General features: G+C 43.4%; 2 pseudogenes; one reads left to right on the top strand and one right to left on the bottom strand.

Moving 5' to 3' along the window:
* LOC140522608 (nitric oxide synthase, inducible-like) overlaps positions 1 to 8,764 on the top strand; it is a 143,189-nt pseudogene extending 134,425 nt beyond the window's left edge.
* Positions 8,765 to 10,867: 2,103 nt separating this feature from the next.
* Positions 10,868 to 14,150, bottom strand: part of LOC140522607 (galectin-9-like) — a 98,219-nt pseudogene continuing 94,936 nt past the window's right edge.

The following is a 14,150-nucleotide window of genomic DNA, read 5'->3' as shown; positions in this document are numbered from 1 at the left end:
CCAGAATGTATCCTAGTAGAAGAAGATGAGGAAGAGGGGAGAAAAGGGAGCTCATGGTAAATGACTTCCTCTTTAATTTTTTTTGTAAAGTATAAAGCAAGGTCCTCAGATAAGAGCATTAGTGGAGGGGGAGCCAGAGCAGGTTTGTGGAGGTACGAAAAGGCTCAGAAGAACTTCTAGGAAGCATGTGAGAATGAGTTGCTAATGAGGGTATGGTAGGATTGCCTAACAGCAGTGAGGGCCCAGTTAAGATTGTGTAACACAAATTGGCAGCGGATGCAGTCAAAAAGGGTGTGTGATTTTTCTCTATCTTCATTCAGCAGCACATGTATAGGAGTGATCCAAGGCTGAAGCTTGATAGTTAATAATCAGTGAAATGATCATGGAGCTATTGATTCAAGAGAGGAGGGCAGTGTAGAGTTGAAATGGTTCAAAATGGGGAAAAGAAGAGAGAGAGAGAGCACATATCCTACACAGAAGTAGGCACTTAACAAATGTTTTTTCCCTTTCCTCTTCCAGGAAGAGGAGATAGGAATGTTTGAGGTTTTCAGATCCGTGGCACACAATAAGAGATAGAAGAGTAGAGAGAAGGCAGTTGAGAGTCAATCTACTGGAAAAGATAGGAGGAGATGCGACCAAGGGCATGTGATGTGGGGGTTGACCTTCGCAAGGGGAAGACCCTTTTCATTATCAAGAATAGAATGAAGAAGAGGCAGGTGATAGAAAGTGGTTTTGAGATGAAGAAAAGGGATGAAGACACCAATCATATAGCAGATGAACTCAATGTACTGGTTCAGGTCCTCAGATAAGAGGAAGAAGACAGGGGAGGATGTATGAAGCATGAGAAGAGAAGAGCTTCTATGGGCAATGGAATGGCGAATCTACTGGGGAGGAGTAATAGGACTGCATTGCTGCAAAGACAATCCAGTTGAGCTTAGATAATATAAATGTGTAATAAGCACAGTCAGCACAATTTGGAGATGTTGTTTCCCTTTTCCCTCATTTCACCATTTCTTCCAGCTTTTTCAGCAGATCATGAGTAGGTGGAGAAAAAGGGAAAGAGACAATAATCCATAATTGAGGAAAAGCAAGAGGATTGGGAATTCAAAAGTAGAGGACTGCCTAACTACAAGGTTGGGATTTGGAAGAGAGAAGAGACATCACACTATGATTAATGGTATGAGAGAGCACCAAACATGGAGGGGCTGGAGGAGTAGCGGGGCACAGTAGAAGTTTAAGAGGGAAGCACAGGGAGAGATGAAAGATAGGAGGTTGTGGTCAGGGAGTGGGATGTCAGAGCTACTGAGGAGCCAAATGGAAGCCTTGTGAGTGCTGGTGACCCGTAAGGCATGACTGACCAGGGTGGATTGGAGGTGGTGGCCTTTGAGGAGATTAAGGAACTGGAGAGAGAAGTTAAGAGAACTAAAGAGGATACTACCTATGTGCCAAGGTGAACTGGGTGGAGCACACAGTTCTGAGGAACAATAACTTCCTTATCATTAGAAGCTTTGCCTCTTTTAAATATAATTGGAGATTATATGCAATTTCCTGGCTTCCATGTCACATTGCTGAGTTTTCAAGTGAAATTTTCAGTCCACTAAAAGCCCCAGATCTCTTTCATCAAACTGGCACCTAATCATTCCTTTCCCATCTTGTACTTCCAAAACTGGTTATATTTTTTCATCCCAAGATCTTTCCACACTACATTAATCTATAGTTTCTCAAACGGAAACAAGTTTAAAAGGGTGCTTTACTTACTTTGAAATCTGTACTCTAGACTCGAAAACGAGTTTCAAAAGATGCCCCCTTTTGGAAAGGAATCAGGTTTATCCTCTACTCTTTCCCCTAGGAACCATTCTGCTTTTTTTTTGCATGCTATGTAGCCACTATCTCGAAAATGAGGGTTGAAAAGGAAGGGAATGGTTTTTCCCCTGGTTCCACAGGGAAAATCCACACAGAACCTAGTCCAGGAGTGAAGAAAGTAAAATCAATTAGTAGATGCTGAAGATCCTCCTTCACCATAGAGTCTGTCCTTTCCCTGTCACTTTTTTCATACTTTCTTTCTTTCTTTGTGACACTTTCTTCCCTTATGTTTTCTTCACTTTAAATACCTACACTTGAAAGTGTAAGTCTTTTTCTCTCTAAGCTAAGATATCCTAAACTGTCTCCAAACATAAAGGGAGACAAAGATGGAGAGAGACCCAGAGAAAGGGTTTTTATTCTCCTCAGTGATTTGTCCCTTAATGACGGCCGTGGTGACTGGGCTGGAAGCAAGTTTTGTATTTGTGGTCACTGCTACTTCCAAGGCTCTTGGACATAGAGCCTTCGGTTGCTGCTATCAGGGTCTGGGGGGAGGTGGGAGTGGTGATTTGACTCTCTATCTCTCCCACACTTCATAAATAATAATTGATGATCTGAGGAGGCAGTGAGGTGGCCCAGTGAGTGGAATGGTGAACATGGAATTAGGTTCTGAGTTTAAATCTGGTCTGAGACACTTACTAGTTATGGCACTTGGACAAGTCACTTAACCCTGTTTGCCTCAGGTTAACCTCTGCTCTGACCTGCAGAGAATAAGACATATTTCTGAATATGGCCAACATTACAGTTTGTTTTGCTTTGATCTATACATTTTTTAAACAAGAGCTTTGTTTTTCTTTTCTTTCTTTGTCAGGGTGGGTACAGAGGGAAAAATATGAGGAAGAGAAAATCAAGAGTGTTTTAAAAAGATCATATTTTAAGACAAGCCAGCAAGAACACAATCACAAACAGTACTCATTCTCAGTGGAAGGAAGGACTATCCCATTGACAACGATCTCCATCCTGGAGTCCTCCTTGTATTGATTCAACAAAAGGCACAGGCTGCATAGAGGCAGAGATACAGCTAAGTTCTAGAGCACAAAGACAAAAAAGAATTCCAGCGCCAGCCCCCTTAATCAGCAGCAAGACAGACCTGGAGCAATACCAAAAAGACAGAGGGGCTGTCCTGCATTTTATCATTTTCTACCAGCCTTACGCAATGGAATATAAAGGAGGAGGAGATTCTCTGCTAGATTCTTGGGTCTGCAGTTTTCTGCTTTGAATGATTAAGTACCTACCCCATACCAGGCATTGTGCTAAATACTGAGGATACAAAAGGCAAAAGACCGCCTCTGCCTCTATGAAGTTTACAATCTATTGTGGGAGACAACATGTAGCTATATACTGAGCAAACTATATACAAGTACCAGAGAAGTTTGGCAAATTCTGGTCATGAAGCCTTGCTACTAATCAAACTTTTTTCATTATTGCTTTTACCCCTCATTGTCAAGGCACAGTTGTGGAAACTTGTGAAACTGAGGCCAACAGAGATAATATAACTTGCTTAAGACTACACAGTGTAAGATGTGTAACCCTACTTCTTACACCAATTAATGTTAACTGGATTGAACCACCTCTAACTTGTGGATTGCCGGAGCTGAACAGAGCAAGCTAGAGACAGGAGACAGGCATAGGACTGACCACAGCCCTCCCTGCTCACCAGCTGTCAGTAACTTCCTATAATGGGACCCTACATCTACAGTTGAAAGACACTTCAAAGATCAAATGACTTCTCAGGTCGACTATCCAACTGCCACATTTTACTGCTAAAGAAACTCAGACTCCTGCAGGTTAAGTGACCCAAAGTCACACAAGGAATAAATGACAGAGCCAGGATTTGAATTCACCTCAAAACTCCAAAGGCAGTGCTACAAGATCAGCACTCTTGATTACAAAATTTCTCCCTTTAGGACCTCCTATCTAGAATAAGACACAAATTGTTCAAACTGGCACTAAAAGCTCTCCCCACTCTATCAACCTTTTCTCATGTCAGTCTCCTTCCAAACTGGACTACTTGCTGCTCCTTCAACTCAGTATTGAATTTCCAGCCTCCAGGCTTTTGCCTCACTCTTCACCTTTGCCTCTTAGAAGGCTGAGCTTCCCTCATGTCTGAATTCAGAAATAACTTCCTGTGGAACGTCTTCCCTGATTGTCCCCAGTCATTAGTTCTCTTCTCTTCTCTTCTCTTCTCTTCTCTTCTCTTCTCTTCTCTTCTCTTCTCTTCTCTTCTCTTCTCTTCCCTTCCCTTCCCTTCCCTTCCCTTCCCTTCCCTTCCCTTCCCTTCCCTTCTCTTCCCTTCTCTTCCCTTCTCTTCCCTTCTCTTCTCTTCTCTTCTCTTCTCTCTCTTCTCTTCTCTTCTCTTCTCTTCTCTTCTCTTCTCTTCTCTTCTCTTCTCTTCTCTTCTCTTCTCTCTCTCTCTCTCTCTCTCTCTTTCTCTCTCTCTCTCCCTCTCTCTCTCTTCCTCTTTCTCTACCTCTTCCTCTCCCTCTCTCCTTTTTTTTATTTTCCTAGAATTTTTACAGGACAGGCTTGAACCCTTGTCTGTTATAGAATGATACCACAAACTCAAAGTTCTTCACTCGTCTCTTACTTTAATGAGACAGAGAACCACACCAGTATGGAAGGATAGCCAGGATGAGGTTGGGGGAACGGACTTTGAGAACCTCATAATCTCAAGTTTTTTTCCCCTACTTTAGTGCCAGTGGCTTCCAGTTGTCAGAGAACCACAACCAATCCTGTGTCCTAGATGGGCCAGGTTCCAGGATCGTCCCCTTCTGGAGTTTCAAGAAACAGCCATTGGTGAATAGACAGAAGAAAGGTAAAGGTCTGCAGCACCTCTCCCTACTGGCAGCTCCCATTTATTTTGGCACTGTATGGAGTATAAAGGGCTTTCCTCACAGCAACCCTGTAGGGGAAGATGGAGGGTGATGATCACTATGTTACAGGGGAGGCACTTGAGGCCCAGAGAGTTGTGCTGATTTGCCTGTGGATGCACAGCTTCTAAGAGTCAAAAGCAGGACCAGAACCCACATTTCCTGACCTAAAGCCAGCACTCTAATGGCTGTGCCACACTTACTTTCTGGTTCTTTACACTGTATCTTTTTCCCAGAAGCCCCAGAGAAAGGAAGCAGAGTTAGGTTATCCTCATCAACTAGGGTAACAGCGATCACTGACTGTACTTATGCCTGCTTTGTTCAGGGCATCAGATCAGGACTACATGGAGATAATCACTCTCAAATCTAATTACTCCCAGGGGATTTGCATTAGCCCTGCCATTCTGCTTCCATCTCCTCCTGTCCCTCTTCCAGAATTCTTAATCCTAGTCCTCCTCAATCCCGGTCTCTCCTGCTCCCACATCTCCACTTCCTTCTCCAAGTCCCACACTCCTAATAACAATGAATTTAGGCTAAAGTCAAAGGAGCTGGATTCAAATTCTACTTCTGCTATGTAATACCTATGTAACCTTGGGCAAGTCGCTGAACTTCTCTGTGCCTCAGTTTCTTCACTTGTAGCATGAAACAATAGAATTAGATGGTCTTTATGGTTCCTTATCTATGACTGGAATGCCTCTAAAACCCCTGATAGCTCTGAGAGAGAGAGAGCGAGAGAGGGAGAGAGAAAGACAGAGAGATAGAGAGAAAGAGATGGACAGAGAAAGGAAGGACAGTCAGAGAGGGGAGAGAGAGACAGAGACAGAGAGACAGAAAGATAGACAGAAATAGAGAGACAGAGACAGAGAGAACAAAGACATAGATGAGGGAGGGAGGAGGAGAGAGAGAGGAGAGAGAGACGGAGACAGAGAGGAGGGAGAGACAGAAAGGAGAAAGAGAGAGAGAGGAGAGAGAGAGAGAGAGAGAGAGAGAGAGAGAGAGAGAGAGAGAGAGAGAGAGAGAGAGAGACAAAGAGAGACACAGAGAGACAAAGAGAGACACAGAGAGATAGACAGAGGGGATGAGGGAAGGAGGGATAGAGGGAGAGAGAAAGAGAGAGAGTATAAAACTGGATTTCAGCATTTAAAATTTTTCCAGACTCTCTCACCCTCGCTCTCGCCTTCTGTCAAACTTGTGTTATTTCACTGTACCCAACACACTAGACCTCAGGCAGTCTTTCTTAGGGCACACCACCCTCTTGTGCCTGCCTTGGTAATTGCAGCCTGTTGCCTCTCTTAGGTATCAAGCCTGCCAGTCCGATATCCCAACATGGACCACCTCTATCTAGAGGAGATGAAGGAAGTGACACAGAAGGGGGTGCTCAGGGACGTCTACACAGCTTACTCCTGCCATCCTGGCCAGTCTAAAGTAAGTTGGGTGTCCTATCAATGTCCAATGCAAAGGTTTGTCCTTATATGGCAGGGCATGAAACAATGGAAGAAATACTGTCACTGGGAACAGAGGAAATACTTCCATGATTCTGGAAGAGTCATTAAGTGTCCCTGAACCGCCGTTTCCCCCTTTTTAAAATGAAAAGTTGAACTAGATGGCCTCTAAGATCTCTTCCCATTCTAGATCTCTGAGCAACACTTTCACTCCATCCCTACTTTCCCCAGCTCTGTCTCTATTGGACAGGCTTTCTTAGCCTGGCATGAAAGTGACCCAAATTTCCAGTCATCTGTGTGTCCATGAGCAAAGGAACATTAGCCACTTGCCCAAGAGGTCTTCATCTTTATTGTTTCCAGGACCCCCTAGAGACCAAACTGTCCTCAGAATCATGTTTTTAAACAGATCAAATAAAAGACTTTGGATAGAAAGGAGGTTAGTCATATCGAAATATAGTTATCAAAATCTTTTTAAAAGCCAAGTTCACAAGCCCAGTTTCATAACCCCTGACCTGGAGAGGTGGGTGAAGGTAAAACGTGAGAGAGTACTTCCAACCCTCCTCCCTAAGGAACTGTGGTCAGGAGACACAATTGAAATCCTAACTTCAACACTGATTGGGTGGGTAAAGTTGGGAAAGTCACCTCCACTCCCCTCTGAGAGCCTGACTTTCCCTCTTGGTAAAATGGGCAATGTCATTCACACCTTGTCAGACTCCCAAGAAAGCTCTTTGAAAATGATAATGTAATCAAGTATGGTCAGAAGAACTAACATACATCTGGAGGATTGGTTTCAAGTTAATATAAAAGCATAAAAGCAGATTAAAGACTTGCCTCAGAATTATTTCTATCTGAATTCCATTGAAAAAGGTGCACTGATATTTTGCTCACAATAACCCTATGAGGGAGATAGTGTGTGTCCTCATTTTACAGATGAGGAAAGGGACTCAAAAAGATTAACATAACATTCAGTCACCAGGTTGGGAAGTACCATAGTCAGGACTCAAATGTGAGCTTTCTCTATGAATTTTATGCCCTTTCCGCTGTCTCCGACGACAAACTGAATCCTATCTATAATGCACACTGGAAGTACAGGGCATTCCAAAAATCTTCGAGTAGGTTTACATTTTTTCTTGTTGGTCCTCAGTTGTTGCAGTCATGTTTGCCTCTTCATGAAGGTGTCAACACATTAGGGCTTTTCCTGGCAAAGATAACCGAAGGGGTTTGTCATTTCATCTTCCAGCTGATTTTACACATAAGGATACTGAAGGAATGCAGGTGAAGTAATATGCTGGTAAGTGTCTGAGTCTAAATTTGAACTGATGTGGATCAGCCTTCCTTACTCCAGTCCTAGTGCTCTATCCACTATGCCACCTAGTTGTCTCAAGCTTATGAAAGCTTACCATTTTATTTATTGAAGCTTAAGGTGTAAGAAGTTGAAGCTGTGATAAATTTAAGTTATAATAAACTTGAACCTGCACCAAGACTTTTGCAATTCCTTGTACATAAGAAGAGTAAACACTCAGTTCTTACCCCTAGTTTAGCTTAACATCAAGTTCATGGGTTGCACGAAGTCCTTCTGCAGTACGTTTGGAGACGTGGGGGCCACACTAGGGAAACAGACTTCAGCTGAAAGAGTGTGCAAAACAGCAAGGTGAAATCCACGTGGGATCTCTCCTGGAAACAAACCATTCTCTATAAATTACTACGTTCAGGATAACCTTAGGCAGCGATTGGCAGCTGAGGTGATCCCGGTACTACATGAAGACAAGGGGCACTTGTACGCCTGTAGAGATGTGAGGATGACCTGGGATGTGGCCCAAACCCTGAAGGTTCTCTTTGCCCCCAGACTGAAGATGAAGGAATAGTAGAAGAAGAAGTACATCTTCCAAATGAAGGTAGGGCCCATGCCAAGAATGCTGGGCAAATGATCCCATCCCCAGGAATGTGAGTACAAAGAGATCTCAGTAAGGGCTTAGTTTAACAGTTACTAGCTCATTCTGAGGCCTGTAAAGAAGCACTTTTACTTTCTCAGGTACAAAATAAGAAGGGAAATTTCTCTCCTCCCTCATTTCATGGAGGAAACAAAATATTTTGAGGGTTTTCTCAAAGAGAACTGCTGTAGAAATACAAGGGAAGGGGATGGATCATAGATTTCAAAGTGGAAGGAACCTTCGAGGCCATCATGTCCGTCTCATCTTTGTCATTGGAGAGGCCCAAGACATAGAGCTAGTACAGAGCAGAGGATGCATCTGAACCCCGGTCCTCTGACTCTCACCCAGTTCTCTGGCTATAATAAACCTTGCACTTTCTCCTTCCATAGGTCCTTGTTCTGTGAACTGAAATTTGTTATGTCAAAGGACTCTCTTATCATTGAGGTTTGTGGTCCTCTTGTTGTCCCCACCAACACTGCCCACCACCCCCATTCATGCAACTGACCCATGAAACTCATTTACTTCTGCTCTCTCCCACTGTAAGGGGCAGAAGCGATATCATGAGAACATCTTTGAGTCTGTCTGTCCCTATTAGGTGAGAACTAACTTAGCAGCATCAAAACCTGAGCAGGACAAGATCGCTGAGGCAGGACTGAGCTAGAGTTGCTTCAGAAAGATACAGCCACTTCATTATCTGAGATCACAAAGGGAAGGAGAAGCTGTGACCTCGTTGCCCCCTTTCCCACACCCTTGACTTCTGCGCCTAATGACCTCTGTCTGCTGCCAAGGAAACAAAGTGACTTTGATTCCTTCTCCATCTCCTCTTCCTGTCCCACCTGCCAGCTGTGGTTGCTGTTAACCTGCCATGAAAGGTGGGCAATGGAAAGAACAAAGGACTATCCTTGGACACACCTATTGTCTTTATTTAAAACCCCCTGTCCCCACCTGGGTGAAGCTCTGATCCCAAATGACCCTTGGGTTAACTGGAGTTGTCTCTAGAGATGATTTTTAAAAATGAAATTTGAATACACAGACAAATCCCATCTCTGATCCATGTGGGCTATGTGATGCTGGACAGGTAATTTAACTTCCCACTGCTCTTGGCAAATCTGTCAGACTGAGCTGTAGAGAAGATGTTGGCCTGCATTTGTGGATGGAGTTGACTCATCAAAAACTCTGTCAATGAAACCCTAGGTTCATTCTTTATCCCTGTCCCTTAGACTTATATAGAGAAGCAAATGAGTCATAGGGGAAGGGAAGGGAAACTGTAAGATCTGGGTTCAAATCCCATATCTGACAATTCCTAGCTGTGTGACCTTAGGAAAAGTAAGTCACTTAACTGAGCTCCGGATAACTGTGATCTGTATGGATACTCAGACCCCTGAGAATGGCAAATACATCTGGAGGCAATGAGTGGACTGAGGGCTGATGCTGTGTGGAGTCACAATCAGCACCAGATTCACTTGAGACAGAGATCTCGTTCTTGAAGCTTGTGTCCCTTGGCATTATGGGATCATCTGTTTAAGAGTGTGATGAAGGCTTAAATATCATTGGGTGCAACTGCCTCATGTTAGAGAGGACAATTTTGAGAGTCAAGGGCCAAAGATCACACAGGAACAATGAGCACTTGAACAGAAGTCCTCCAAATGAAGGACTAGTGCATGATCTACAATGCAGAAGCAGCTGCTACATATGCAAGGAGAAGGGAGATGAAAGACCATGAATCCATGTAAGGGGAAAATGAGGAGGGGGCGATAAGGGGGTGGGAAAGAGGAAGAGTAGACTTTGATTTGGGCTATGCTTGGGAAATGGGATTCATCTCTCAATGGACACTGTCTCCTACTATTTTGTAAAAGTGGGGTTTCTTTTCTATTATGATGGCAACACCAAGGATGGAGGCTGGAACAAAATGGACTGGGTTCTCAGCTATACACTTTCTTCGGTATTCGGCTTGGCTTCCATTGGATTCTACCTTTACCAATAAATCAGCCTTCTTTACTCCAGTAAGTTACCTGTTAGTCACAGGTGATCGACACCTGGAACACAAAGAGAGAAGCCATTCCAGCCACGCTAAGCAGGGGTCAGAAAAAGAGAGATTGAAAGGGTGTAGTTTCACTTTTCTGATCTTCGGTCTCCTCACGTGTCAAATGGGATCACACTTTTGGAAAAGAGGAGTTGGGAAACGAACTTGTGATTTCACTGATGAAGGGAACTCCCTGTGCACTTAGGAAAAGAATCAAAAGTCTTTGTGGTAGTTTTTATTAATGCTGGTTGCAAACAACTGAAAATTAATGAAAGTTTGAAAAGCAGGATGTGTATAGATAGATAGATACATATATAATATTATTCCATCCATCTAATAATTAACAAGGATTTATTAAGCACCTGCTGTATACTAGGCAATGTGATCCTGTCTACTTGAATAAGAGCAACACTCAGCCAAGCAACAAGCATTATTAAACATCTAATATATACTAGGCATTGTACTAGGCATTGGATAAACAAAGAGGAAAGTAGCTGTCCCTTTCCTCATAGAACTTCCATTCTACTTGAATGAGAGCAACCCTGAAATCAATCAAAAAAACATTTATCAAGCACCTACTACATACCAAATCCCTTACTAATCCTTTGGGGAAAAATGAAGATATGTCTCTGATCCACTTTCCTCTAGAGCAAGGGGTACACTTTTATTGAAACTCCTTGCTAAGCATCTAGTGGGAAATATGTCAGAGTAGTGTGCCCTGATCCTTGGGGTAGCCAGGGATAGTGAAGGATAGTGGGTAAACCAGACAGATTTGGACTGGGACAGATGATTGAAAGGTGTTCATTAGATCTTGACGTGAATCAGATGGATGTCTCCAGACACCTTCAGCTCATTGATACATGACAGGTTCTTCGCTCAGTGGTTGTAATCGAACAGGTGCTGCCCCATGACAATCACTTTAAAGCACTGTTAGTCACAGGTGATTGACACCTGGAACACAAGGAGAGAAGCCATTCCAGCCACGCTGAGCAGGGGTCAGAAAAAGAGAGATTGAAAGGGTGTAGTTTCACTTTTCTGATCTTCAGTCTCCTCATGTGTCAAATGGGATCATACTTTTGGAAACGAGGAGTTGGGAAATGAACTTGTAATTTCACTGATGAAGGGAACTCCCTGTGGAAACTTGTACCAGGACAGTTCTGTTATAAACAGGCAGAGAGACTTGTCAGGGGCACCACTGTGAGGCTGAATGACTACCACAGGGCGTCCCAGCAGGACTTGAACCCAACTCTTCCTGGGGCTGAGCCTGGCTCAATATCTACTGTAGACACACCTCCTCTCCAGATAATAATACCTAACATGTAAAAGTACTTACATACATCCTCTCACCTGAGTTTCCTCAACCCCTTATGTGAGGGCTACACAGGCATTATTATCAGCTCCTTTTTATAGGAAAAGACCCTGAAGGTCAGAGCCATCCAATGATTTACCTATGGTCACAAAGCTAGTAAAAGTCTGGGATGGGATTTGCACAGAGCTCTCCCTGGTTCTGGTTACACAGCTCATCCCCCTGGGCCACAATGGCTTTCTTTAGTAATGTTTCCAAGAGCTGCCTCCCACAAGTGTGAGTAGGGGAGCACACTTAACTTTAAAACACTTGAGCATCAATTGGAGACCACTGATTATATGATCTGTGTTGCTGGACAGGAATTCAAAGTGATGAAATTCCTGAACATTATAGTATTGAAGTCATGCTACAGTCCTTCTAGATAAAAATCAGATCGTTTCTCAGTATTGGCTCCACAAAGCAGGGCTAGAGGCTCCCCTGTGTCTGACCTTACCACTGAAATCATCACTTTCACTGAGGCCTGGGAGGGAATTTTCCTTAAGCCTGAAAGGGTCTCCACAGGGAAGGACTTGAAACTGAAGACCCCCCGCCTCATTGAATGCCTTTCCACAGCTCACTGTACTCTCTAATGATACCACTGAAGTTCAAGGTTCATGTCCTCTCCCATCCAAGCACCCTTCCCCTTCTCATGCCTTACATGGAAGATCTGGCTTCTAATGAAAGGCATGGTACTGAGCAGAGAATGCTCCTCGGGGCCCTAGGAACCACTGATCTAAATGTTCCGTACTACGACTTCTCGTGAAATCTTGGGTTCAAGTGGAGGGCAGTATCATCCCCACTTCTCAGATTGATTACAAACCTGTAGATCAGAGAAAGTAAGACATTGTCCTTCTAGAAATGGAGATCAGCAGCTTCTTTGCAACTTTCTGTGTTAGAAGGAGGTCTGGGAAGCTGAGTGGTGCAGTGAATCACTCAAGGTCACACAGCTAGTTTGAAGCAGAAGAAGGAGTTGAATTCATGTTTCCTGAGACAAAAACCAGTATTTGGTCTACTATATCATGCTGACCCAGGTTTAGTTGACATTTAATATTTGTTGAATTAATTTTGCTGAATAACTCAGAATGACTGGAGAATACATTCCTTTTGCTATGCCACTGGAAAACCAACACTGCAGTTCCCTTTTCCCTAGGATTCATGAAGGAAGTGGGACGTTTATTACATTGTGAACTCATGACAGTGACTCTCTCTCCCTGTGTGTTACCTGTAAGCAGAAGGCAGGACTGAGCCAATCACAGTCATGGATTTGCCTGGGCTGAGTCCTCCAGGAATCAAGGTATGGAAAGGTAAAGTCTGCAAGAAAAAAAAGGCACCTAGTTTTAAGCAAAGGGAAGGAAACGCCTGGTGCCTGGACAAATAAGTTTGAAAATGTGCAACCCAGGCTATCAGCAGGGGGTGTGAAAGAGGCCAGTGTCTTTCAGAAAACCAAGAAAAAAAACAAGTGGAACAATGGAAAATCAGAGGGAAATAGTTACATGGGGGCTCCAGAGAGGGCTTTAGGCTTAGAAAGCTGTGATCAGGAGGTTGATGCTCCTTCACTCCTCACAACCCACACCTCAATCCCCACCATGGGAATCCTCTGTATCATGTCCAGGTATGGATTTGTGCTTGACTTTCTCAGTTTTTACACCTTTTACATCAGAATTTTACCTTACACACACACACACACACACACACACACACACACACACACACACACACACACACAAACACACACACACGTGCACTTCTTTACACCTAGAAATGACTTACATATTTCTGTTCTGGGGGTGGTGCACTTGGAAAACAAGGTGCCTGTTGAAGAGAACAGAGAATGTGATATGAGTCAGAGGACCTAGGTTCCGATCCCAACATTGACAATAGGTTAAGGGACCTTTGGCAACTTGCTTCTCCTCCCTAAGCATCAGGGTCTTCATCTGTAAAATGCCTCGTCTAAGGTCACACAGGTAAACTCTAGAGGTGGCACATGACTCATTGACTAAGGCCCCCACTTATTGTACGAGACCTATCTGACTCAGTATTCTTCCTGATCAAGTTAACATAGATAATGTTACTGTACCTTTAAGTCAGAATAGAATCTAGGTGGTACAGTGGATAAAGTGCCAGGTCTGGACTCAAGGAAGGGAAATCTGCAGTTCATATCCAGCCCCAGACACTTACTAGTGGTATGATCTGAGGTAAGTCTCTTAGTCTTGTTTGCTTCAATTTCATTATCTGTATAATGAGCTAGAGAAGGAAATGGCAAACCACTCCAATATGCCTGCCAAGATAACCCAATGGGCTCATGAAGAGTTGGATACAACTAAATAACAACAACAGAATCTTGGCAGAGACAGTTTAACTATTATTCTTAAAGACTGTTAACTACCATAGTGAACACTATAGACTGTTAACATGGTTGGAGAAAGACTGTTTGAGAGAAGGGTCTAAGAGAGCTTCTCTTCTGAAATATTGAATTTAACTCATCCTGAGAAGAAGATTCTTGGAGAGAATTTTTGAGAAACTTTGCCATCCTATGAGACCTGAATGGTCAGCAGTTACAGTGGACAGTTAGAAATAATCTCCTGGCTATGATCCTTCTCACTTTAACATGTTGTTGAGATCATTAAATAGATACTTTCACCCTACATTGTTAATAAGTTGTGTAGACAATAACACTAA

The sequence above is a fragment of the Notamacropus eugenii genome, chromosome 2 (assembly GCF_028372415.1).
Source record: "Notamacropus eugenii isolate mMacEug1 chromosome 2, mMacEug1.pri_v2, whole genome shotgun sequence".
NCBI lineage: Eukaryota > Metazoa > Chordata > Mammalia > Diprotodontia > Macropodidae > Notamacropus > Notamacropus eugenii.
Note: the sequence above shows the minus strand (reverse complement) of the source record. Positions and strands in the feature narration are given on the sequence as shown.